General features: G+C 47.4%; 2 long non-coding RNA genes across 6 annotated transcripts; one reads left to right on the plus strand and one right to left on the minus strand.

Moving 5' to 3' along the window:
* Positions 1-119: 119 nt before the first annotated feature.
* Positions 120-27,976, plus strand: LOC103164366. Of its 5 annotated transcripts, none has more exons than XR_004770805.1 (6): positions 120-197; positions 6,458-6,825; positions 7,383-7,464; positions 9,643-9,764; positions 11,012-11,181; positions 26,859-27,976. It is a non-coding gene; the product is annotated as an uncharacterized LOC103164366 (long non-coding RNA). The 5 variants fall into 5 exon arrangements; XR_004770806.1 differs by lacking the exon at positions 9,643-9,764 and adding an exon at positions 10,858-10,936; XR_003487414.2 differs by lacking the exon at positions 9,643-9,764.
* On the minus strand, positions 1,822-5,975 carry LOC118237813. Its single transcript, XR_004770810.1, has 3 exons — positions 5,613-5,975; positions 2,467-2,573; positions 1,822-2,127 (listed from the first exon to the last, which is right to left on the minus strand). It is a non-coding gene; the product is annotated as an uncharacterized LOC118237813 (long non-coding RNA).
* Positions 27,977-27,991: the final 15 nt, after the last annotated feature.

Consider the following 27,991-nt stretch of genomic DNA (forward strand, 5'->3'; position numbering starts at 1 on the left):
ATGTAGAGGCACAGGGCTGGGCTCTGGAATCCAACAGGGAAATGTCACCAGACAAGAAGAATCTTTGAGAGGGACCAGAAGAAGGACCGGGGGGGGGGGAGGGGGAGGGGCGGCGCCTGCGCGCACACCACAGGACCCGACAGGGTGGGGCAGAATCCTGCAGCAGTCTTGTGGCTTGTCTCTGCTCTGTGAAACAGGTATGAACAGATTCAGTGTCTCTAATTCCAGATCCTAGGATCAGATGTGTTTTGAAACTCAGAACTCCCCAGATTTTAGAAAGAAACTTTAGGGTTGCAAACATAGCTTAGTCAGTAAAGTGCTTGGCACGGAAGCATGAAAGCTGAGTCCAATCCCAAGGATTCATATAGAAAACGTCAAGCTCAGTGACCCACCTCAACATGAAAGGCAGAGACAAAAGGGTCGCTGAGATAAGAACCCGGGACTTTCTGGTCGCCAGCCCGGGGGGGTAGTGGGGGGGGAGGTCTCAATGGTAGATAGACTCTGTCTCAAAAACAAAACAACAAAAACAACAACAAAAACAAAACTAAAAGTAAATAAGAGCCTGAAGAACGACTTCTGGCCTACATACCCATGTATACACACGCACGTGGACGTAAACGGAAAGAAGGAAAGCAAGACAAAATTCTCAGCTTCTTGAGGCAGGAGGATAGCCGGGGCTACAAAGTAAGACCCTGCGTGGGGGGAGTGGGGAGAAGAGGATGAGGGGTCATCTGTGGGCCCTGAACTTCCCAGGGACTGATGTGGCCACACATCTGATGTATATTACAAAGCCCCTTAGGGGGTGCTGGCTGCTGCAGTCTGTATTTATCTGGAACAGGTCATTCTCTGCTGTAAACTTCCAGCATTCTCATTAAGTGGGGAAATGAGGACCGTATCCTGGCCCCGCCCCCCCCATTAGTTTGTCTCAAGATTTAGCATCCTAAATTCCTTCATGGATTTTGGATGGGGATTCAGCGTGGGTGCAGCGGTACCCGGGAGGAGGCAGGGTGCAAGCGGAGGTGGCGCGGCTAAGGAGTTTCCAGAGAGGAAAAGCAGCGGCTGCAAGCCGGCGGGACGTGGCGGGGCGAGCTGCACCCCCATCCTGTGAGCGGGCGTTCCTGGGCTGCCTGCGCCCTGAGTCACCGGCCCGCGGCGGAGCGGAGCTCAGGAAGGCGGCGAGCCAAGGGCAGCGGGTGGGCGGCGGGAGGCGGGTGAGGGCACGATCGAGGCCAGCGCCGTGACTCAGCGAGACCCCAGCGGGTGCAGCCGGGCTAGACTGCTGCTGGGCCTGGTGGGGGACGCACCGCCTAGTCCCCAGCTCCTAGGGGAACGCCCCTCTGAGCCAAAGGCTCTTCAGCAGCTTCCAAAATGGACCACGGAAAAGAATTGTTTCTATGTATTCTGTGCGATCCCTTTCGATGTTTTGTTCTTGTTTAAGATGAGTTCACTTTGTAGACCAGGCTAACCTTGAACACCCAATGTTCCTCTTGCCTCAACCTCCAAGTGCTGGAATTATAGGCATGCACCTGGCTTAATTTTAATTTGTCATTTACATAATACATTCTTTCTTGGAAAATGTAAGCTAACGACAGCCTCAGAGGTAATTGCACACGTGTTTTCATATCAGCACTGCTCACGAAGCTTCGAGTGCTAGAGCAGGGTAAATGAGTGAACAGAAAGCAGTGTGTACAGATGAGCATTATCAGTTAGCATTAACACTGGAAACAGAAAACAAAAACAAAAACGTGTCTTTAATGCCAGCACTCGGGAGACTGAAGCAAGAAGATTGCTGCAAGTTCCAAGACAGCCTGGGCTACATAGTGGGGCATCCTCAGACTTGGCATCCAGAGATCCTATTTTAAAATAAATAGACAGCTAGATAGGAAGGCAAGGTAGAGATGAGCAAGAATACAGTCCAGTGGTAGGTATGGGTGGGAATGCCATAGTGGACTACATCACTTCATATGCTCTTAAATGCCAATTCAGTGGGAAAGGAGAGATGGCTCTGCAGTAAAGATCACCCATTGCTCTTACGGAAGACCCAGGTTCGGCTCCCAGCAACCACATGGGACTCCTAACAGCCTGTAATGCCACGATATCAGAAGTTGCCTTCTGGACCGCATACACCTGCAAGCACATGGTACATATAAACTCACACAGGCTCACACAGCATTCTCATTAAGTGGGGAAATGAGGACCATATCCTGGCCCCGCCCCCCCCATTAGTTCGTCTCAAGATTTAGCATCCTAAATTCCTTCATGGATTTTGGATGGGGATTCAGCCTGGGTGCAGCGGTACTAGGAAGGAGGCAGATAGATACACAGATAAATAAATTTTAAGAATGAATTCAACAATTAAAGAAGGCCTTTTGAAATGTTATAACATGAATGAAACTTGGAGTTCTGCTAAATAAGTCAAACACACCCCCCCACAGACACACAATAAAATAGTGTGATTTCACTTACATGAAGTTAACAGGTGTCCTTGTTCACAAAGGCAGAAGGTAGAATGGTTGTTTGCCAGCATTATAATCTAAAGTATAGCGTTTCAATCCAGCAAGACAAAAAGACCTCTGAAAATGGATGGTGGTAATAGCTTTGAGTGGGTGGTCATGAAGGGAGGGAGAAAGAGTATGCATTGATTTAATGCCACTGAACTGTACTCCTAAAAGTGGCTAAGCCTAGATGGGCATGGCTCAGCCTGTAATCTTGTGAAGCCACTTGGGAGGCTGAAAGGCAAGGAGGCCTACTTGAGCCCAAGAATTTGAGCCCAGCCACAACATTATTGAGACCCTGTCTCAACAACAAGTAATTAAAACAATGACTCAAGAGTTAAGTTTTGTGCATATTTACAATTTAAAGGAAAACATGGAAAGGAAAAGTACCCCTCCCATTCCACCTCTAAGTCATCTAATCCCAGCCCCCAACACCTGCTGCCACCAGCTTTGTGTACCCTTCCAGAGGGATCTAGGCTCAGACAGGGAAACCGTATGTATTAGTGCAGAGACATAAATACAAATGCACGCAGAGGGTGTCTTCCAACACTTTTTCCCCTTTTAAAAAATGCAAGCAGCTGCATGAACTGTGCTCTGCTTTGTCTATTAAAAATGCAACTTGCAGCCGGGCGATGGTGGCACACGCCTTTAATCCCAGCACTCGAGAGGCAGAGGCAGGTGGATCTCTGTGAGTTCGAGACCAGCCTGGTCTACAAGAGACAGCCTCCAAAAGCCACAGAGAAACCCTGTCTCGAAAAACCAAAAAAAGCAACTTGGAGACCTTTCTAGACCTTGGCTTAACAGGCTTCCTTCTCCCCTCCCTCCACCAACAGCTCTATTAAGAGCGATGTCATCCACAGTAAGGATCTTCAACAATCTTTAACAAATTTGTAAAGCCAGGCAATTATTATCGCAGTCCAGCTTGAGCGTATTCCCATTGTCCCATGAAGTCCCTTTGGGTTCACCGTGGTTCATTCCCACTCCCATCCCAGGCCCAGCTGACCGCTGATTCAGCTTTCCACATCTTCATATAAGTGGAATCATGCATGTGGAATTACATACTTTTGGAAATATCCATATTGTTGCATATGTTTAGTTGCTAATTATTCTGTATTGTTCCTTTTTGCTGTCAAGCAGTGTTTCATCATGTTTTGCTTACCTATCCACCAGTTGATAGACTTTTTGATGTTTCCAGATTGGTCATTATTATTAGGGACATTTATGTTTGAGTCCTTTTGTGGGTGTATACTTGTATTTCCCTCAGATAGCGTCTCAGGGTGTCTACGCCATGAAGGGACACCATGACCACAGCAACTCTTATAAAGAAAAACATTTAACTGGGACTACTGGCTTACAGTTCAGAGGGTTAGTCCATTGTCAGCATGTCCAGAAGCATGGTGGCACATGGTGCTGGAGAAGGAGCTGAGAGTTCTACGTTCAGAATAGCAAGCAGCAGGAAGTGACTGAAGCACACTTCCTCCAACAAGGCCACACCTCCTAATAGTGCCACTCCCTGAGTCTATGGAAGCCATTTTTATTCAAGCCACTACAATATCTGTTGTAGTCTTTACTTTAAAACTTCATCTTTTGCCTCATTTTCTGTTTTTGTTTTCTTTTGTCTTGTCTGAGACAAATCTAACTGAGTAGCTTAGGTTAGACCAGAACTCACTCTGTTGCCAAAGACTACCATCCTCCTGCATCAGCCTGCCAGGTGCTGGACAATAGGTGTGAAGGGACCAGCTTCCCTTTCGGCAGCCATAACAGCCGAACACGTGCTTGCCATAAACTTGCCTTAGTCACTTAGAGGTCAGATGCCTGCCTCGTGACAAGAAAACAATCAAAAGTTAGTCACTAGAAAGTCAGATGCCTGTCTCGTGACAAGGAGCCAATCAGAAGTTAGCTGGTGGCGCTATGCTTTACGACCCTGGGTGTGCTTTACGGACAAGCGCACAGCAATGACGTAGAGAGCATAGCAACCACCCTGGGAGGGCCTATGGGCCATAACAACCAGTTGACCAATCAACACAGGGCAAGCCCTCCAAGCCTGGAGGCACACCAATCGTGAGCCTGTGTGTACCCCTAGACACTCCCCTTACGCTGCCCTATAAGATCTCTCTGGAGCCCCTAGGAGCCGTCTTTTCTAGCCATCCGCCATGGCTTAGCTTGTTAAATTACATGGGTTAGCTTGTTAAATTACAATAAAGCCTCGTGCAGTTTGCAGCAAGCTCTCGAATCCGCCTGGTGATTGGGGTGACCGCGAACGTGGCCTGGGACCCCGGATACTTGAGTTTTCGGGGGTCTAACAGGTGTGCGACACCACTCCTGGCCATTTGTCTCATTATTACTGCATTATAAGAGTGCATTCTTTTGTAGCTCAGTATTAGTCCATCATATAGATAAACCTTAGTTAGCTTAACTTGCTCCCTGCTGACAGGCCTCTCTTTCCCCCTCCCTGTATCCTTCCCTGTCTCCCTTTTTCCCTCCCTCCTTCCCTCCCTCCCTCCTGACTTCCCTCTCTCCTTTCTCTGCTGCTGAAGTTTAAACCCAAGGGCCTTGCACATGCTAAGTGAGCCCTCTACCATTTAGTTCTGTCCTCAGTCCCAGATACATTTTGGAAAATTCGAACACTCAGGGGTGGCTGCCCCGTCAGCAGGGTCAGAACACGGGGCCTGCCTGGCTTGTACGTACCCTCTATCCCTGAGGGTATATGTAAAAGACAATGTGGTTTTCAGGGGATGTAACCAGTGCATCCAGGGCCTGGAGATCCCAGGTTTCTCTTCTGGATGCTGTCCCCTGAGAACAGAGATAAGGGGGTTGTGCTAAAGGGGAACAGCTTGAGAAGCCAGCAATGTGGACTGACTTGATACAGGGCAGAGGAGAGCACCAACTTGATAATCAGGAGGCCAGGCCTGGCAGTTACAGCCGCCAATGGATTGGGAAGACCCTTGGTGTGCTGAGCTGTTTCCAGCAGCCTGAGTTCGGATTTGTCTTGAGTCCCATCTCCAGTCTAGAGCACCCCAGGATTTACAAAACATGAAATTGGGTGGGGGGAAGGGCCACCAAGCTGTCAGCAAATGAAGCCCTATTGCCTGGCTCTTTTGTGCTGTGATGACTCACCTCCAGATCTCCATGGAAACCAACATAAACTCTTTACACAGGTGTTGTTTTCATCCATGCAAGGCAGTAGACAGCTAGCAAACCTCCAGGTCAGCTGCCCCTTGCTCAGTGACCCAGGAATCAGGGAAGCCACCTTTTGGTGGCTCCACTGTTTAAAAGGGGGTGGGTCTCAGTGGTTGCAGAGGAATAGAGGAAACAGGAAAGTTGGAGCGCATGGGCCACCCAGGGGGGTTCTAGTGCCTGATCACTGGATGTCCCTCAAGAAAAGAAAACAGAGCCACGTAAGGAACAGAGACTTTGTGCTGGATACCAAAGTTAAAGATAAACTCTTCTGTCAAGCGTTGTGATCCTTGGGAGATTTACTGTGCCTCTCTCTTCTGTGCAAAGAGAAGATAAAGCAAAAGTCCCTACTTCATGAGGCTGCTGCAAAGCCAGACCAGCTCTCTCTAATGCCCAGCCCACAAGGAGCCATTAACAAGTAAACACTTCTAATTAGCCTTCAGTGTGGGGAAAGTTGCCCATGTTCTCAGCATGTGACTGAAAACCACAGCTGAGGCCTGGGCTGCGGCTCACTAGAAGAGAAGTGGCCTTCCTCACAGGAGGCCTGGCTTCAGTCCCTGCCAGGAAGAAGGGAAGCAGGAGAGAGAAGAGGGAGAAGGAAAGAGGGGAGGAACCAAGAAGGAGGGGATTACATATGGCACCAACAAATGTGTTAGGAAGGAGACCCCCTTTAAATAAGCAGCCCCCCTTTCTGCTTCTGCCTAAGGTGCCATGTCTCTTCCCCTCCTTCTAAGAGAATCCCTTCTAACTCCTAACCAATAAATGTGTCTGCTTCCTATCCCCAGGGCACACACGAACCTTGGGTATAGCTGGAGAAAGGACCTTGATCCTCAGCTGAAGAAATTGCACTGAACCAGTGAGATGGGGGCTGTGTCCCCAGACATTGCCCCCACTCTTGACAAATAGAGCACCCAAAGAATGGGTGCCTTCCATGTGGATATTAAGTCCCCTGAAAAGCTTCTTGGAGGACATCAGATTTAAATGAATAGAAGAGGGCCCCTGAATGGCTGAGTGAAGAGGAGGGGGCCGCAGGGCAGTTCAAGCCACTTCCAAGATGGAGAAGGCATGGGAACCCACGATGGCAGTGGAGTAAAAGACAACCCCTCCCTTCAAGACAGGTTCCTCCAGTTTGCAAAGCGAGGCCATAGAACTGGTGAGGACTCCATGATGCTTGGTGGCAGGGGCACCAAAATCTGAGCTCTCTTCCTGGTATTAGTTGTCACTGGGGAAACCGTTAGGAAGCCGGGACATTTCCAGGACTCTTTGGCCCTGGGACAGGTTCTTACCAATTGAACTGAAATAGCATGTGTCACTTCTAGGCTGGGCGAGTGTGTGTGTGTGTGTGTGTGTGTGTGTGTGTGTGTGTGTGTGTGTGTGCCATCCAGAGGTGGATATCCGGTGTCTTCCTCTGTCTCCTCCACCTTACTTTTGAGACAGTCTCTTCACTGAGCCTGGAGCTCACCCACCCCTTTCATTAGACCAGTCAGTGAGCTCTGGGTGTCTGTCTGTCTCCCTGCCACTACTATCCAAGTGCCGAGGTTACAGGCAGGAACACCTTGGCACACCCAACTGTTACATGGGTGTGAAGATCTGAATTCAGGCCGACAAGCTTGCACAGAAGCCCTTACCCGCTGAGCCATCTCCCCAGTCCCCTAGGCCAAGCTTTTGAGACATTGTGGCTCTCACAGAAGTCTCTTTTCATCCCCACAGGTCTGGAGGAGAAGGGAATGACTTAGAGCGTCAAATGTGAAAAGTCTGGTCTCTAAGTCACTGCATGGAGGACGTCTGCCTGGTGAGCTGGTAGTGACCAAGGGTCAGACACAGTGACCTTGAGGGTCTATTTGTTACAGCGGCTAGTACAGTCTTAACATACAGCAAGTGGGCATTTTTTTTTTTCTTTTTTGAGACAGGGTTTCTCTGTGGCTTTTGGAGGCTGTCCTGGAACTCGCTCTGTAGACCAGGCTGGCCTTGAACTCAGAGATCCACCTGCCTCTGCCTCCCAAGTGCTGGGACTAAAGGCGTGTACCACCAACGCCCCGGCAAGTGTGCCTTTCTTTAAAGGACTTTGAATGTGTGAGAGGATAGAGGGACGGAGGCCCCGTTGGCACAACCCCCCCCCCCAACCCTTTTCTTTCCGGCAGGAAAGCTCTTTTGTCATCTCTCTTCCTCGCCCACGCCCTTCTCATCCAGACAGTGATGGGACCCAGGCCGGGTGGGGTCGGGGCTTGTCCGGGTTTCTGCTTCTTAAGAATCTTTCCTCATTGCATGAGCTGGAAATTTTGGCTGCTTTGAGAGACGTGGGCAGCTGACTCCATAACTGGGTGGAGCACCGTGAAGAAATAGAGCTGGTGGCAGTCAAAGGGAGAGAGACGCGAGGCAGCAAGGACTGGGCTGGATGCTTGGAGTCGGGAAAGCCCAGGTTTCAGCTTCCACCCCACCCCCACCCGAACCCCTGGCCAACAAGTGGACAGTCATGGGCAAGGACAAGTTGTACCACCTATACCACTAAGTTAGTTACCACTTGGTCTAGCCCATGGTGGCAGCTCTGCCCGAGGGCCGGGAAGATGGCACATCTAGGAGGGTCCTAGGGACAGGAAGACTCTCCCGAGACCTCAGCATTGTCCTGACTTCTCTTTTCAGAAGAATGTGAGGAAAAGGCACCTGTCGGGGACAGGGAAGTCGGTGTCCCACCCCGCTACTCGTGCAGCCTCCCTCCCATCACATGGCCACCGTCCTGCCACCTTCTCAGATCTCCTGTAACTACCAGTAATTGTCACTTCTCTGGTTCCCACTTCCCCAAACCTGGACAAGCTGTCTTTTCTGCTGCTGTTTTGATATTCAGCTCTGTGGCTGGTGACAGAGAACAGGATTTATAAAATTTCCATTCACCTTGGGAATTATACATTTTGTTTTTTTTTAAATTTTATTGTTTGAGACAATATTTCAGGTAGCCCAGACTGGCCTCAAACTTACTATATAGCTGAGACTGGCCTTGAACTCCTGATCCTTCTGCCTCTACTTCTCAGGGTCTGGGAATACAGGTATACACCACTACACCCAGCTATAATAACATTTAAAATATTTTTGCATGTATTTATTTTGTATCCCCCCCCATACACACACAATGTCCCATTCACAGCACACATGTACAGGCCAGAGGACAACTTGCAAGAGTCAGTTTTCTCCTTCTCCCACATAGTTACTGGGGATGGGAGTAAAAATTTTTTGTTAAATTTTTGTTAAAAATTTGTTAAAAATTTTTGTTAAAAATACTATATCTTATTTATTTACACTGTGTGTGTGTGTATGTGTGTGTGTGTGTGTGTGTGTGTACACATGTCATGGTGAGTGTGTGGAGGTCAAAGGACAGGAGGAGTCAGTCAGCCTTCTCCTTCCAGGATATAGGTCTCAGGAATCAAATTCAGGTTGACAGCAAGTGCCTCCACCCACTGACCCATATCACTGACCTGAAATAAAAAAAAAGCTGTATGCATCAGAAAGCATCATCCAAATGCTGGAAGGTCTCACACTGGATCAGTGGTTCTCAACCTCCCTAATGCTTCGATCCTTTAATACAGTCCCTCATGTTGTAATGACCCTAAATCCTACAATTATTTCCTTGACTACTTCATAACTATAATTTTGTTATTGTAGAATTGTAATGAAAATGTCTGATATTGAGGGAATCTGATATGCAACCCCTGTAAAGGGTTGTTTGATGCCCCCAAAGGGGCTACAACCCAGAGGTTGAGAAGCACTGCACTAGAAGAAAGTAATTGGGAAGTGTATCTGACTTGTAAACAAAGGAACTTGTAAACAAAGTATATAAAGGATGCTTACAACTCAATAACAAAAAGATCAAGAGCTGTCTTTAAAATGGGGAAAATGTTTGACTAGAAACTTCATAGAGGAAGATAAACTAATGGCCAAGAAACACACAAAAAAAACACTCAACATCATCTGTCAACAGGGAAATGCAAAATGAAATCTGCAATGAAACACTAACACCCACCCACCAGGATAGCTAAAATTAAAGACTGATACCAAGTGCTGGCAAGAAAGTGGAGCAATGGGGCTTCTTGTGCCTTGTGGGTAAGTCTGTGAAAAGTACAAGTAATACGTAAAGATGTTTCTTTCATAGCTAAACCTAGAGAGAGCCAGCAATTCCACATTTTTCATCACACTTTTAAGTCTTTTTTTTTTTTTTTTTTTTTTTTTTTTTTTTTTTTTTGGTTTTTCGAGACAGGGTTTCACTGTGTAGCTTTGGAGCCTATCCTGGCACTCACTCTGGAGACCAGGCTGGCCTTGAACTCACAGACATCCACCTGCCTCTGCCTCCCGAGTGCTGGGATTAAAGGCATGCGACACCAATGCCCCGTACACTTTTAGATCTTTACATAAGTGAAAGACCCATCCAAGAATGGTCAAAGCTTTTCTGTGTTCCAACTCTACTTGGAACAGCCCCGGTGACTACCTAGAGAATGGAGAATTCTCCTGATAGAATCAGCTGGTGGAATATGACTCAGCAACAAAAGAGGCCAACTACCAAACACGAGCCACAACATGAATGAATGTCCTATGTGACTTAAAGAGGCACAGAGTCAACTCTACCCTGAGTCAATTTCTGTGAAGACCCGAAACAAATGAAACTAATGTGGGGCGACAAGATTAGAGCAACCTGGAAGGAGGAACGTTCTGGAGAGTTCGTAATGTCTCTTGATAGGAGTTTCAGTGACATGGGTACAGGTGTCTGTTGCCTAATGTGGAAATAAGGTCTGTGCACTTCTTGTATGTGATTTTTAACCTTAGAAACAGTCTACAGAAAGGACTGGGGTTTGGTTCAGTGGCGGGGTGTTAGGATATGCGAGGCCCTGGGCTCTTTCCACACACGCATACATACTGCCATTGTGTCGGGAAGTGATTAGAAACAACATACATTGATGTCTGTAACTTTCTTTGAAACACATTCTCCCCACCCCCACACACATAATAAATCAATACTAATTTTTAAAGGAGAAAAAAGGTACAAGGGAACTCCAAAGATGGTCCTTCTCCTCTTCCATCCCCAGCGTCTGTCCGAACTGGTTCATTTCATCCACCTGGACCACCTTTCAGACTCTCCCTCAACCCCATATAGACATCCAACTAATGGCCACTCTGCTCTCTCTTCCTCCACCCACTTCAGCCACGGTCCCAAAGAGCTGCACAACCAGCCTGGCCTGCCCACCTTCAGGCCATTAGAAACAAGCTCAATCTTATTTCTGGTAAGCCATTGCATGTGGATTTTTCTCTTAAATCAACTGAATGAAATCTTAAATGATGCTTGATCTCACCTACAGTGCTGCAGATGACTTGAAGGCAATACCTGGGATCTGTTTGCCTCAAAGTGCTTGGCGGAACACAGATTCTACATAAATTCTCGCAGGAGTGAGGGCACTCGATGACAGCCAGAGGCACAGACACAGAAAACAGAAGACGCAGCCTGAGCGCCAGCCTGGATAAGAAGGAGGTATGGAGCCCAGCCTGTGAGGTCATGGGAAGGAAGGGCAGGGGGAGAGAAAGCGAGAGGAGGTGAGGGCGAAATTTCCTGCTCTTCTGTTTGTGAGCTCACCAGCCCTCTGGGTCAGGGATGCAACTGGAGCTCATCTAGGGGCTTTCCTCCTCTTTTTGTAATAGTTCACAACCCAGGCCTGGGCCGTGGCGGCGCACACCTTTAATCCCAGCATGCAGGAGGCAGAGGCAGGCGGATCTCTGTGAGTTCAAGGCCAGCCTGGTCTACAGAGCAGTTTCAGCACAGCCCAGGCTACACAGAGAAACCCTGTCTCAAAAGAAAAAAAAAAAGATACAATCCATATTCCATTCAGTTCACACATTGAAAGTATTCAGTAGGGACTGAGGAGATGGCTTGGTGGGTAAAGTGGTTGCTGTGTAAACATGAGAACCTGAGTTTGGATCCCCAGAACTCACATGCTCCTATAATCCCAACTCTGGGACGTGGAGATGGGAGCACCCCTAGGGCTTTCTGGCCAGTCATTCTAGCCTATCAGAGACTCCAGGTTCAGTGAGAGACTCTGCCCTTAAACATAAGGAAGAATGCAATAGAAGACACTGACATTGACCTCTGACCTCCACATGTGCAAGTGCTCTCCCATACACAGGTGCATACACAGCAGAGCATACTATAGAACGTCTTTAGTATAGTAACAGATTGTAAATCACTCCTGAAGTCAATCTGATTTATGCATTTATTTTAGGCAGAGTTCAGACCTAGGCTAGGCCCTGAAACCTTATGGTGATGACAAGATTCCTATCACCCGGCATCCATCCCCTATGTGCCAGGATTTAGGTTATACATAACCACATTTAGCCCTGTGATCAATTTTTAGAATAATTTTATTATGTCAAAAAGAAATCTTTACCAGGGTGTGGCAGCTCACATCATTAATCCCAGCACTTGGGAAGCTGAGGCAGGAAGAGAGTCACAAGTCTGAGGCTAGGTAGTCTTAGGCTATATAGTGAGTTCAAGGCCAGCCTGTGCTATATATCAAGACTTCTGTCCCAGGAGAGGAAGTGGAAGAGGAGGAAGATGAAGAAGAAATAATTCATTGTATATACTTTATATAAATGGAATTAGAAACTGAGTCTCATCGCTCAGGTTTATTAAACACAGCTACTCAAAAGTCTTAGGCAGAAGAATGCAACGTTCAAGGCCTGACTAAGTGGCATGTGAGTTCTAGGCCACCCAGGCCAACTTAGTAAGACTCTGTCTCAAAATGAAAAATGGAATGGGTTGTAGTTCAGTGGTAGGATGTATGAGGTTCTAGAATGTATGCAGTTTTATTTGGTACCAGGGATTATAAATAGGGCTGGGGGATACAGCTTCGTGGTAGAGTACTTGGCCAGTGTCTCACTTACTTTTCTAACCCTGTGACAAAATGCCATGACCAAGGCAACTTATAAAAGAAAGAGTTTGAGTTTACAGTTTCAGAGGCCTAGAATCCATGATGACAGAGCACAGCCATGGCAACAAGAACAGCTAAGTGCTCACATCTTCCCACGTGTAGGAGATAAAGAGAGAACACTGGAAACGCCCGAGTCTAATGCCCTAGTGAAGCCACATCTCCTCCAATAAGGCCACACCTCCTCCAACAAAGCCACACCTCCTAATCCTTCCCAAACAGTTCCACCAACAGGGACCAAGCAAGTATTCAAACATCTGAGCCTATGGGAGTCATTCTCATTCAAACCATCACAACCAGCATGTGCAAGGCCCTGAGTTCATTCTCCAGCACACAGCATACACAAACAGGATTCTCTGGTAATAGGATACATGGTCTTCTTGCTTAGCAAGTTTTCAAGGTTCATGGGGGGCTGGGTCAGGTCAGTACTTCACTCATTTTTATTGCTGAATAAGAGTCCATTGTACACATACATTGTTTTTATTTGCCATCCATCAGTTGATAGATATTTAGGATAGTTTGAATAATATACTTCTGTAAACATTCTTGTAGGAGTGTTTGTATTGTGTATGTTTTTAATTTTCCTAAATACACACCTCTGGGTGGAGTTCCTGGGTCACATGGTAACCCTGATCAGGGTAGTTTGGGATTTTAAGTATATATCTGGGCTAGTGAAATGGCTTCCCTAATGGGCCTCCACAGAGCCCTGATCAAGGCTACTGTAGTATTCCTCTCTTTGAAGAGGTAACTGTACAATCACAGGAGATGGACTGAAATTGGGAAATAGATGTAGCCCGTTTTTACCATAGAAATACAGAGAGATTATGTTCTCAGGCAGCTGCATCTTTTTTTATTCCCATATCACCAACAGCTGTTACTGTCTGCTGGGATCCCATTACAGTTTTGATTTGGATTTCAGTGAGAGCTGGGTGATGTTGTGCCTTGTCATGTGCTTATTGTCACACGCTTATCAAATAAGATATTTGTATATCTTGTTTGAGAAAATGTCTACTGAAGTCCTCTACACATTATTACATTGAGTTGTCCTGACTTTTTTTTTTTTATTTACTGTGTGTGCGTGCATTCGTGAGTGTGTGTGTGTGTGTGTGTGTGTGTGTGTGTGTGTGTGTGTGTATGTGAATGTGTGTGTGTACCCGTGTGTTTGTGTGTGTGTGTGTGTGTGTGTGTGTGTGTGTGTGTGTGTGTGTGTTCAGGTGAAGGCTAGAGACATCAGCTGCCATTCTTCGGATGCCATTAGCCTGGACTCACCAAGAAGGTGAGGCTGGTTGCTCAATGAGCCCCAGAGATCTGCCTGTTTCTTCTTCCCCAGTGCCAGGACTACAAGCATGAGCCACAAGGCCTGGCTACTTTTCTTGTTTGTTTGTTTGTGTTTTTTTTTTTAATGTGGGTTCTGAGAACCAAATTAAGGTCCTTGTCTTGTGTGGCAAATAATTTATAGAAGATGACCAAGCCATTTCTCCAGTCAGTTCATCTTTTTTTTTTTTTTTAAGTTGGTTTGCAAGACTTCTTTTCTGAACTCTTATCACATAAATGATTTGCAAATAGTCTCTCCATTTCTATGAATACCTTCCACCTTTTTTTTAAGCTTGAGGAAATTTTATTAGTTTAAGAGAAACACACAGGGTAGGTAAGCTGTCATGTCGGCAGCTACAGGGCTGAGGGCAGATGGAGAAGAGGGTGGGAGACAGCCATTCAGTTGTAAGGGAAGTCAGCAAGCAGCAACATGGCAGAAATGGGAGAGCTGATGAGTTAGAAAGTGTCAGGGAAAAACATGCCCAGGCACTGGCCAGTGTCCAAAAGAGTCAGGAAGGAAAAAAAGCTACACTTTTCTAAACAGTGCCACAGACAAAAACCTCTGCAAGTGACTTCCACCTGTTACTCATGCCTTTTACTGGCATGCTTTGAAGTTAAAATGTTTTCAATATTATGTAAAATTTTGTTTTACACTAATTGTATGTGTGTGTGTGCACACGCATGCGTGTGATGTATGTGTGTCTATATGCACATGCTTGTGTCACCGCCCATGGGCAGAGGTCAGAGGATAAATTGTGGGAGTCCGTTCTCCCACCATGGAGGACCCAGAGATCAAACTGGCATCCTCAGGCTTAGCGCCTTTACCAGACTGAACCATCTTGCCCGCTCACAACTGAGTTTTGAAACTTGTGATCTTCTTGAACTTGCTCATTGGTTCTATTGGTTTTGGGGTCAAGGGAGTTGATCTTTGTGTCTGGAAGATCACATAGCTCAGGTTGTTCTGACCTCAAGGTCCTCTTACCTCAGCTCCCAGGTGCTGGATTCATAGGCATGTATCACCAGACCTTGATCTGATAGTTTGTTTGGGTGTGCCTTTGTATAAATGCTGTGCATGTGTGTAAGTGCACGTGGTGTATGTATAAGTTCATGTGTGTGTGTGGTGTCTGCACAAGTTCACATGTGCATGGGCCCCAGGGATATTCCTGTTTCCATGCTTCTATTCCCAGCACTGGGGGTTACAGACTCGAGCCACCATGCCTGGCTTTTACATGGGTGCTGGGGATCTGAACTCTATGTCTTCAGGCTTCTGCAGCAAGCTCTTTACTGATGAAACCACCTCCCAGGCACCCTAGGAGATTGCTGTTTTTTTCTAAATGGGTTTCTTAGTATTTTCTATATAAGAGATCAAACCATCTGAAAATATAGATGGTTTCACTTCCTAAAGGTAAATTCTTATTTTATTCCTGAAATGAAGGGAAAAGCATTTAGTCTTTCACCATTAAATATGATGCTAATATTAGTTTGTTTATATGTTTTTTTTCTCTTCCTCTCTCTCCACCCCCTCTCTCACTTTCAATGCCCTTTATCAAAATGAGGAAGTCCTTTATTCAGTTCTTGGTCTGTTGAATGCTTTTATTATGACAGGGTATTGGATTCTGTCAGTGTTCTTTTTCAATAAATATTGAAATGATTTCATAGTATTTCTCTTTTATTCTGTTGACATGATGGATAACATCAATTGACTTCTGGATATTAAGCCAACTTTGAGTTCTGGGATAAATTTCACTTGGTCATGGGGTATAATCCTTTCCATGTGTTGCTGGGTTTGGACTGCTAATATTTTGCTGAATATTGGCGTTGATAATAATAATAGATCTTGGTCTAGTTTTCTTATAATGGCTTTCCCTGGTTTTAATATCAGGGTAGTACTTGCCTCATGGAATAAGCTGGGACATGAGTAGATGTCTTTTTTTATTTTATTTGTGTGATTGAGGCACACATGTTGATGTGTGGCAAGCTTTTCTTGGGGAGACAAAACACACACACATCTACTCACCCCAGATAGGGAACCATGGCAGACCAAAGTACAGATACCACCAAAGTTTAACTTAGTGAACCAAGTTCAGTACTTATCCCTAGCATAGGTGTGGACTTTGGGAGCCCATTCCACATAAAGGAATACTCCCTGAGCCAAGACACATGGGGGTGGGCCTAGGCCCTATCCCAAAGGATATGATAGACTCTGATGACACCCCATGGAAGGCCTCACCATCCAGGGGGAGCAGAAAGGATATGTGATAGGTAGGTTTTAGTTGCAGGGGTGGTAGGGGAGGACGGGAGGGCAGGAGAAGGGATTGTCATGTAAAACAATCCTGTTTCTAACTCAAATAAAAAAGTTGGAAAAAAACTTAGTGAACCAATGAGCTTTATTGGGGTTACTTACAGGAATATGGGTGAGGGGTTCCTTACGGGAGCAGAAATGACTCAAACACAACTGCATCACCAAGGGCCACCCCAGCATGGGTGACAGCTCACAAAGCTGGGAATCTGGGGCATACTGCACAGCCTGCAGACAGCTCAGCAAGTTGGAGAGTATCCCTTCCAGGTGCCTCAGCTGGTCTAAACCAATTCTAGGCAGATCAGCTGGTTTCACTTCCAGGCTGCTGGTCTGGTCTGAGAATCTTCTCTTCTGCTTGGCTTGTCTAAGTCTTCTTTGTCGCTTGAATTCACTCTCTCTGGGACAGAGGCTCAGGCTCAGCTTTTAGTGCTTACTCTGGCAGGGAGGAGCCTAGTGATTTTGGTGAGTTTCAGGAACTTCCTTCAGCTCCTTTGAGTTGTTTGCCTTTCTGCTTAAGGAGCTTCCATGCAGGATATAATGTTTCAATCTCAGAGGAAACTGTTATACAACCTGTTCGTGTCTCTCTCTCTCTCTCTCTCTCTCTCTCTCTCTCTCTCTCTCTCTCTCTCTCTCTCTCTCTCTGTGTGTGTGTGTGTGTGTGTGTGTGTATAGTCAAAGACAGACATCAGATATCAGTCACTTTCCAACACCAGATTCCTGGTTCCTGGGCTCCAGAGACTGGCTCTACAAGTCTGTGTCTGGACTGGGGGGGCGGGGCGGGGGGGCTCCCCCCAGGGCTACCTAATAAGACCTTGTCTCGAAAATAAGTAAACGTAAATGTCTTAGGGTTTCTATTGCTGTGATAAAACACTAAAAGCCACTTGGGGAGGAAAGTGTTTATTTCATTTTACAGCTTGTAGCCCATCAACCAGGAAAGTCAGGGCAGGAACTCAAGGCAACCTGGAGACAGGAACGGATGCAGAGGCCATGGAAGAACACTGCTTACTGGCTTGCTCTCCATGGTTTTTTTGCGGGATGTCAGGGTTTTTTTTGTTTGTTTGTTTGTGTGTTTTGAAACAGGGTTTCTCTGTGTAACAGCCCTAACTGTCCTGGAGACCAGGCTGGCCTCAAACTCACAGAGATCCACCTGCCTCTGCCTCCCGAGTGCTGGGATTAAAGTTGTATGCATTTTTTTCTTTTTCTTTTATTTTATTAGTTCAAATTAGGAACAAGCTTGCTTTAGATGTCAATCCCTTCTCCCTCTCCCTCCCCTCCCCCCAACATCCCACCTGCCCCTAGCCATTCCCAGTTGCATGCATTTTTTAATGACTTATTTTTTCTTTCTTGTGCATTGGTGTTTTCCCTGCATGTAAGTCTGTATTAGGGTGTCATATCTCCTGGAGTTACAAACAGTTGTGGGCTACTGTATAGGGAATTAAACCCAGGTCCTCTGAAAGAGCAGCCAGTGCTCTTAACCACTGAGCCCTCTCTCCAGTTCCTTCAGTCTACTTTTTTATACATCCCAGAATTACCTGACCAGGGATGGCAATACTCACAATGAACTGGGCCCTCCAATGTCAATCACTAATTTAGAAAATGCACTACAGGGCTGGGTGGTAGTGTCTCACACCTTTAATCCCAGAACTCAGAGGCAGAGGCAGGTAGATCAGTGTCAAGGCCAGCCTGGTCTGCAGAACAAGTTCCAGGACATCCAGGGGTAACCAGAGAAGCCCTGTCAAGAAAAAAAAAAAAAAAAAAGAAAGACAGACAGAAAGAAAGAGAGAAAAGAAAAGAAAAAAAGAAAACCCCTATAGAGTTTCCTACAAGCAAGTCTTATGACAGAATTTTCTCAGTTGAGAGTCCCTCTTCCCAAATGACTCTAGCTTGTGTCAAGTTGACATAAAACTAGCCAGCACAATAAATAAACACACAGTAGACTTGCCCAACTTGACTGAACTAGAAAAACAACATTTCATAACCCAAGAACCTTGGAGCCTCTAGCCTGTTCGAATCCACAATGACTATCTAGCTGGGGAGCTGAGGCAAACATTGTTTCCGAGAGCCTGCGGTCCACACATTCCTCTGGTTTTGGAGAAGCACTCCACAGCACTTACCCGTCCCTGCAGCCTCATGGGATTTTTTTTTTCTTCTTCTTCTTAGAACTCACTTCTGGCCACAGCTGTTTCTATACATGTTTCCATCCATCACAAATTGGTCTGGGCCTCTATTCAGGTTAAGTGACTTAGGCATTTCCCTTCAGAAGCCAACTTTCAGAAGGTATCCCAAACTCAAAAATCAGGATAAATTAATATCTGGGAGTCATCTTGATAAGATAACCTGCCAGGCAGCCAGTGGCATGGAGGTGGAACTCAACAGTACAGGGTGCACCAGGCTGTCTGGGTAGTCAGGCCAGGCCTATGGTCTGTGTCCCCATGGCCTGTGAACACCTGGAGAAGCAAGGACTTCAGAGCCCTGCACACTGTTTCCTCACCACCCAGCTTCTTTGGGGCATCTAACCCACTATGAGGCACAAGGGAATTTGGTCACTGCAAGTTCCTGACAATTGGGTGGATTTCCCAGGGACTCTGAACAGCACAGGAGGGGAGGATATGTATGTGCGCTCGCGAGCGCCCAGAAGTTCTTGATATCAGGGGTCTTCATCAGCTGCTCTTCTGCCTTATTTTTTGAGACAGGGATCTTTCTTTTTTTCTTTCCTCTTTAATTTTTTATGTATATGAGTGTTTGGCCTGTGTATATATTCGTGAACCATCTCTGTGCCTGGTGCTGGAAAGGCTAGAGAGAGCATTGGATCCTCTGGAACTGGAGTTATAGACGGTTGTGAGCTGCCATGTGGGTGCTTGGAATTGAACCCAGGTCCTCTGGAAGAACAGCCAGCGCTCTTTAACCACTGAGCCATCTCTCTGGCGCCAGAGAAAGTCGGGGTCTTCCATAGAACCTGGAGCTCACCCATTTAGCTAGGCTGGCAGGCCAGTGAGATCTAGGAATCCTTCTGTTTCCACCCCCACCCCCAGTGCCGGGTTACAGACAGCTATTGGGTCAGGCTTTTATATGGGTACTGGAGATCCAAATCTAGGTTCTTATGCTTGTGTGGCAGGTGCCCAGTGAGCCTTCCGTCTTCCCAGCCCCCCCCTGCGGCCCCCCCCCATAGTGTTTTGTGTTGTTGCTTTTTGTTTTGTTTTGTTTCTGGCGCCTCACTTGGATGTGTTCCTAAATACAAACTGAAGTGAAAGGGTAGGCAGGGCTTTGTGCCAAAGTGTTCCTGGAAAAAGTTTGCCCTTTCGGGAATATCCTTCCTCTTTGTATCCAACTGAGCTTGCCCTCAAATGTGCAAATGGTAACATTCAGAACAGTTGGGTTGGGGCCTGACTGGACTCAGGCTAAACGTTGGTGATTTGTGCAGACCTCATGGTCTGATGGGGAGGTTCCAGAGCTGAGAATCCCTCAGCCCTGACTTTGGAAAAACATCTGAAAGTCAGGAATAGTTACCCAGGAACGACTTCCTGGCCACACCCTTCCATCTGACTACAGGATGCTCCCCAGCCGCCACTCACTCACTCACTCCTGTACCTCATTAAAAGTCCTTTGTAAGTCTCCTGTCTCTTCCTTGGAATTTCCATCTATTCTCTGTTCCAAGAACTACAAAACCTTGTCAGTCAGTTGGGGAACCAGCAGAACAAAAGCAGAGTTCCCTTGAAATACGGTGGCTCCAAAAACCAAAAAGAAAAAAAAAAAGAAAGAAAGAAAAAAGAAATACAGTGGTTCCATGGTGAACTGCAAAGGAAAGGAAATGAGTGCCCCTCCCACCCGCTCCTCCAACCCTCTACCCCACCCCCCATCCCCACTGAAGATAAGCCTCCAGCTGATCACACAGGAGACTCTGTGATAAAATGCTGGTCTTCATGGCTTGTCGACACCTTGTAAATTTTCTCTGAGTTGCTTCATAACCCTCCAAGCACAGCAGTGTCTTCTGGGAAGGAAGCTCTGCAATCAGGCAGTTGTGTTAAACAAACAAACATCACAAAGCAAGGCAAGATGGACCTTGGGGAAGCTGCACAGATATGCAGGCTAGAAAGTGCTAGAAGCATGGTTCTTAGGGATTGTGTCCTGAGCTCTCACAGGGCTGTCCTGTCACAGAGGGTGGCAGAGATCCCAAGGTGGGGGTGGAGATGGGATTTGTTCTTATTTATATGGGTCAAAGCTGGGGTGTGGCTGAGCAGCGGAGTGCTTGCCTAAAATACTCAAGGCCCTGGGTTCAGTCCCCGGCACACACACACATACACACACACCCCAAACACATGGAGCAAAGCCAAGATTAGGACAGGAGTCTCCAGACATCAGATTCCACTTCCCTTTCCCTCCCAGGACCAGTCCTTCAGCTTTATTTCCCAGCTCACTCGGAAGGCAAGAGACTTCAGCAATTGCGCGCTCTGCCAGTGATCTTTTCCTCTCCGCATTCTGTATAGTCTGCATTCCACCAAGAGCTTTCTGCTTCCATGGACTGAGTTTTAGGCAGTTGAGAAGACACCTGAGTTAGGGTAGGAGGCCCCTAAAGTCACACCTAAAGGAGGCAGCAGTCCTCTCCTTGGTGGCATGCTAGAGCCACCTGGGGTCCTTCAAAAAGTCCCCATGTCCAGGCCATACCCCAACCTGATTGCATCATAATCTCTCAGGGTGGACGCCAGGCTTCAGGGTTTTTTAAAGTTCCCCAGTGATACAAGCCAAGTTCAGAACCATGGAGTCAAACAATCCTGAATCAGCTGGAGCCACTTTGATTATAGGTGGTGAATGAATGTCTACCATTTATGTAGGCAAAGGTGTGTGATCGCTGGCAAGGGCAAGTCCCCTCATCTTTTGAGGTCTCATCTAAAAAGCAAACGTTCCGATGGGGATGCTTAAGGGTTAAATGATAAATATTTGTAAGGGCTTGGCTCTGCGCCTGGCACATAGAACATGTCCAGGAACTTGTCACGATTACCAGTGTTTACACTGATGTTCTCTGTGAAGACTGCAAAATGAAATCACATCTCTTCAATTCGAGGGATATGCGCTGTTCACACTTAGATCTTTAAAAGTGAGGTGTGAGTCAGGAGAGAGCCCAGGAATCCACATAAAAAGCTAGATGTAGTGGTGTAAGTCTGTAATCCCAGTATTCCTACATCAGAGATGGGAAGTTTAGACAGGAGAGTCATCTAGAAGCTTGCAGGATGGCTAGTCTGGAGTGCACAGTACAGCAACAGAACCAATGAGAGAGAACTGTCTCAAAAAAATAGAAGGCGCCGGGCGGCGGTAGCACATGCCTTTAATCCCAGCACTCGGGAGGCAGAGACATGCGGATCTCTGTGAGTTCGAGACCAGCCCGGTCTACAAGAGCTAGTTCCAGGATAGGCTGCAAAGCTACACAGAGAAACCCTGTCTCAAAAAACCAAAAAAAAAAAAAAAAAAAAAAAAAAAAGAAGGCAAGAGCCAACTCCTAAAAGTTCTTCTTGAGCTTCCAATGCACACTGTGGTACATGCATGCCTACACACACACCACACACACACACCACAAACACACTCCACCCCTCCCCACCCCACCCCCACACACAATAAATATATTTTCTAAAGTGAAATGTATTTTATCACTGATGGTTACTGGTATTTGGTGACATATAGAAACATGACACTCACCAGTGCTAGGCACCACAGGCTATTTCTGCTCCTTGCTACCCTTGATTGACTTTCCCACAATTTATCAGAAGAGTTGTTTGTGGTTTTTGCTGTGTTTTGTTCACTGAGACACAGTCTCATTATGTAACCTAGACTGGCCACTCTTGATCCTCCTGCCTCAGCCTCCCAAATACTTGGATTACAGGTGTGCCTCGCTACACCTAGCAAATAGAGTATTATTTTTATCTTTCCTCGTATTACAGATTGGTAAACTGAGGCCCAGAATTCAAGTTCTTATAGTCATTTGAAGATTGGAATGGGAACATTGGGGCAGTGACTAAGCTAACTTCTCCGCTCTGTACAGCTTGAGGAAACTAGAGTCCCCTGAACAGGGCAAAGTGGCCCAGTCTGTGCTCACACCCTGCCCTGTTGCCACCTAGAGTGGCTCTGAGCCATAGTGGAAGAAAGCCTATGTGGTTTTCTATGGGTTTGCAAGAGTGAGGCCTGATCTGCCTCACTCGGGCTACCTGGTTGGCTCTACTCTTCCCTCCCTTACTGTGCTGACCCACAGATCCTCTCCCTTGACCACCACAGGAGACCGATGGAGCATATTCCAGCTCATTTGACTTGGTTGGGTCAACAGCTCGGATCCATTCTCTCCTGCTAGTTCAGGCACCTCAGGCTTCCGATCTTGTTTCTAACTGTCTGTCTTGAGTTAGCCTGTCCTGTGGGTCTCACGCACCCTGTCACCGATCTTGTTTCTAACTGTCTGTCTTGAGTTAGCCTGTCCTGTGGGTCTCACTCACCCTGTCACCAGAACGATCTTCCACCACACCAGGCATTATGCCTAGTATTTTGTATGAACTGCCTTCTCTCCATGGGCTGCCCGTGGAGCTAAGTGGAATTTGTATCCGCATTCTGTCTGGTTTTTTGTTGTTGTTGTTGTTGTTTGTTTATTTTTTGTTTTTTGTTTTTCCAGAGAGGGTTTCTCTGTGTAGCTTTGGAGGCTATACTGGCACTCGCTCTGTAGATCAGGCTGGCCTCAAACTCACAGAGTTCCGCCTGCCTCTGCCTCCCGAATGCTGGGATTAAAGATGTGCACCACCAATGCCCAGCCTGTCTGTTTATTTAACACAGGGGCTCATTTTGTAGCCTAGGCTGGCCTGGGATTGACTGTAGCCCTTAAACAACTGTCCTGCCTCGGCCTCATGAGAGCTGGGGTTACAGATGTGAGTCACCATCCCTGGCTTATCATCCCCTCTGTGACCCTGGGACTCATGTGGCTGAGCTACTTCCTTGCTGAGATGAAATACAATCCCAGGCTCCCCAGACTAGTATTTCTGCTAAGCCCTTCCTCCAAAAAGGAAATGTTCACTGAACCCTGCCGCTGGTGCCTCTAGAGGGCCTGCCTGACACTGGAAATGAAGTGATGAGCGGGGCAGGTTAAGATGTGGCTGGCATCAGGGACCTTCTGAACTAGAGGGCACAGGGCTCTGTGCACTCACTCTCATGCACAGTAACGGGCAGCTTCCCATGATTAAGGCTGTCAGGGAAGCCAATGGGAGGTTGGAACTGGGAGAAGCTACAGGGCCTATCTAGCAGGAAGTGAGGAAAGAGACCAGGAAAAGGGCCAGCTCAGTTTCAAGGCAATCAGGGCTGCTCAGACAGCCTTGGGAGAGCCACTACATGACCCCCCAGGTGACCAGCGGAGCAGTGACAGGATGCGATCTGAGTCCTTGAAGGTCCTCTGCCAACAGCAAATTCTGTTGCAATACCTATCAACATGGTGACAGGCCCTGCCACCTCCCCCAGCCTTCCCAGCAAAGGAGGGGCTGAGCCGCAGAGTCAAGGGCTGACAGGCCGAGGACCATATGTGCCACCCAGCCGTGGTCGGGTTTTCAGGAAATGAGGAAATAAGGAGACAGCAAAGTGGCTTAACTCAGCCGGAGGAGCTGGAAGACTTCCATCTGAAACCTCCATGAAATGAAAACCTTAGGCCAGACCAGCATGGCCAGATGGGAGTCGGTCTCACCATAAACTTCTCTCACAGGCTCTGACTCCAGCCTTGGTGCTTAAGTAATTAACACCCGGGCCTCTTTCAGCTGAGCCAGAATCTGCTGGGACGTTATACAGGAGATGACTTTTGACCATATTTCTATTTGTGAAAGTATATCTATTTGAAGGTGGTAAACTGTTTTCTAAAAGGAAATGCTGGTGAGTGCCTTTAATTCCGGCACTCAGGAAGCAGAGGCAGCCAGATCATCATGAGTTCTGGGCCAATCAGGATAACAGAGTGAGAATCTGTCTTAAGAAAAAAAAAAAAAAAAAAAAAAAAAAAAACAATCACAACAAACCAAAGTTTGCGGAGTGCACAGAGCACTTGGAACATGGAGGCAGGAGGATCTGGAGATACACAATGAATGTGAGGCAAAGCCTGGACTGCATAAAGATCCTACTTCAAAACTAACAAATAAAAATAATAAAAATTATGGGCTGGGGAGGTATCTCAATTGGTAAATGGCTTGCCGGGTAAGCATGATACCCATCTATGTCTTATCCACAGATTTTTACATCTATGTAAAAAACTGTGTGGTGGCACACACATAATCACACACTAGATCAGATACAGGCAGATCCTGGGTGCCTCCCGGCCAGTTAGCCTAACCTAATCAAAGAGTCCCAGGTTCCAGGAAGAAAGCCTGTCCCAAGGAAACAAGGTACACAGTTCCTACTGAACATCATTCAGGGTTGACCTCTGACCTTCACACACACACACACTCATACATGTGCACCTACACATAAGATGGATGGACCGATAGATCCCCGAGCCCCAATACACACACACACACACACACACACACACAAACAACATCCCTGGAGTCTGCCATAAAATGGCAGCCGTATCTTAAGCTACTTGTTTGGATTCTGAACCTGGAAGGTGCCTACACTGTGGGGCCAGTAAGGACACAGCTGTAAAGGTGAGCAGGGCCATAGGAGGGAGAGGCTACATCCAGAGAGCCTAGATTAGCATTAGGTGAGTGCCAGGGTTCTGTCCCTGCCTTGAGCAGATTAGGTCCTAGTTCCAAACAGGACAAAGACACAGTTAAGATCATCAAGGACCTATAGGCAGACAGCAAGGAGACCTGGAATGCCTGTAAGCCACCCATCAATAAAGTCAAGCAAGGTCCTAAACCTTCCAAGGAGCTAAGTGCCCCTACGACACAACGTGCGCGCGCGCATGCGCACACACACACACACACACACACACACACACACACACACACACACACATGCACGCACACACCTTAGGGGTATCTACTAGTTGAAGCCAGAATTGACATATCTCAAGTCTTGTCCCAGCTTTGTCTCTTCCAGATGATGTTTGGACCTTCTAGACCTTGGACAGGGTGCCCAGCCCTGTGAAAACAAGGTGAGTGATCTCATGAGACATCCTCAAAGGCGTGATGACTGACAGAACCTTGAGGAGAGGTTGGTTTCTGAACTGTACCAAAGCAATTTATTATATTGATGATTGATGCCTGGCTCTGAGGCAGGTGTCCAAGAGAGACAGGCAGGAAAGGAAGAAGTCCTGGGAGATGTGGGGGTATCTTAGCACCCCAAAGCAAGACACCCTATAGCTGGGGATTCTCCTCAGAGACACATGCTGTAAAAAGAGCCAGGGCTGCCTCAGGTCAGGCCCTGGGGCCAAACAGTGTTCCAGAGGAACAGTGGGAGGCCAGGGCTCCAATTCCTCCACCCTGCAGGGAGAAACTGAGGCTCAGTGAGGTTATGGCTTAGGTAGAACAACACCCCTGTGACATCTGGGGATGGGTTAGCTACATGGCCTTACGGGTAACACAGCTTCTAGGAGACCAGAGAACATTGGGAACATCTCCCAATGGCTGACTTCTCTACTAGGCCCACGAGGCATAGTGTCCAGGACCCACCAAAATCAGGGGGAAGGGAGGGAGAGAATCACCTTCATACCAACATGCTCATACAGTATTTTTTTAACTTTTGAAATTATCATTATTTACTCCTCTCTCTGTGTCTGTCACCACCACCACCACCCCGTGTATGTGTGTGTGTGTGTGTGTGTGTGTGTGTGTGTGTGTGTGTGTGTGTGTGAATGCCATGGCTTGTGTATAGAGACCAGGAGGATAACTTTTGGGAGTTAGTTCTCTTCTACCATCTGGGTTCTGTAGATTGAACTCAGGTCATCAGATTTGGCAGTAAGTTCTCTTATGCACCATGCCACCTCACAACAATTAATACACTGTTAATTGGTGTAGCTGTGTGTGCTCGTTCATGGGCAGGTCTGCATGCATCTGCGTGTGCACACTGATGGAGACTTATCGGGTGTTGTTCTTCCATCTTCTTTTGTGACACAGGGTCTCTCACTCGGACCTGAGCTTGCCTTAGGCTAGGCTGGCAGGCCAGCGAGCTGCGGGCTGCTGGGACCCAGTCCTCTAGATACTCATCTCCCCAGCTGGGATGGCAAGTGTGTGCTGCCACCACACTTGGCTTGTTTGTTTTGTTTTGTTCAGACAGGGTCCTATGTATTCCTGGCTGACCTGGAAACCGCTATGCAGATCAGACTGGCCTTGGAGAGTCCTGCCTCTGCCTCTGCCTCTGCCTCCCCAGTGCTGGGACTAAAGACATGTATGTACCACAGTGCCTGGCACCACATTTGGGTTTTATCTGGGTGCTGAGGATCAAACCCAGGTCCTTGCACTTGCATGGCAAGCAAGCACTTCCCTGACCCTTTTGATTTTGTTTCTAATTCATGAAAGGATTTTCAAAGGTGAAAGTCAGGTGTGACCCTGGTTCCCATGACTCTGTCCTCGAGTGGGAGGGGAAGGAGACGGACAACTTCTTACTTACAATCTTGCCTTGTTTTTTTTTTTTTTTTTTTTTTTTTTTTTTTTTTTTTTTTTTTAAACAAAGCCAGAGCAGACATTCTCCTGAAGAAGTCAAAGCTCTCAACCAGGCCCAGGCCACTCCAGTGAGCCTGCAGCGCCCCACCCCACACTCTGTCCCATGTTCCTCCCCAAATCCCCTCACCATGCCAGCCATCTTGCAACTCTGAGCTGAGCAAGGTTGGGTTCCAATTCCTGGCAGAGCCCAGTTTCCTGTTTTTCTCCAAGTGGACAAGGTCAGGCTGCTGCTGGGAAGGGATGCGGGACCCCAGAGGGCAACAAATCTCAACCACATGGAGGAAGGAGGGGCTCTGAGCCACACCGGGCCCCTCCCTGGGTCCCTCTTTCTCTGTGTAGAGGCCCCACCACTCTGACAGCCTTGCAGAACCCTGCAAGGCCTCTGGGTACCCTCTCACCTGGGTTTCAGTTTGCTCATCTATAAAATGCAGCAGGAGGGTCTAAAGAATCTTCCTGCGTGCAAGAGAATCCAAGTTAGACAAGTCGGGGACATGTCCTCCAAAAGGACCCCAGTGGCTACCTGTGCCGTAGGGCCTGTTACAGGAGCTGAAGTAGTGATGACAGCACTTGCTGACTGCATCCCAGCCCTGTGTGGGACTTTCCGTGCCATCTCATCTTCACAGAGACCTCTGAGAAACATAAGAGCACTTTTGTAGCCTGGTATTGCAAAGGGGAGAGCGAGGCTGCAAGCCCAGCAGCCCTGGGAGCCCTGTGCCCACAGTCCTGCCACCTTCCTCCTCATGCTGCTGGTGTGGACTATATCTGGGAAATCCAGGAATGGCGGTGAACTGTGAGGCCTTAATGGAAGTGGCTGAGGAGTCACTGTGTAAGAACAATAAAATGCTTTGCTGGCTGGTACCCACAGAAACCAGGGACTTAATACAAAGAGCCAGTCCATAAGCATCAGGCCATACCCCATTACCACTGTGTAGGGGACAGTAAGCCACACCTGTTAGAGGCGTGGTCAAAGTGAGGTCAGGATGACCTCTCTGGGCTCTTAAGGGGCCACAGAGCGCATGGAAGCCCCTTCTCCTGCCCCTTCTCTCTGGCCTCACTGCTCGGCTGCCCCTGGCACGCTCTGGCTTGTGTTTGGCTGGTGTTTATCTCAATAAAGATATCTTGACCTTACAGATTATGGATTGT

Source organism: Cricetulus griseus, chromosome 7 (genome assembly GCF_003668045.3).
Source record: "Cricetulus griseus strain 17A/GY chromosome 7, alternate assembly CriGri-PICRH-1.0, whole genome shotgun sequence".
Classification (NCBI taxonomy): domain Eukaryota; kingdom Metazoa; phylum Chordata; class Mammalia; order Rodentia; family Cricetidae; genus Cricetulus; species Cricetulus griseus.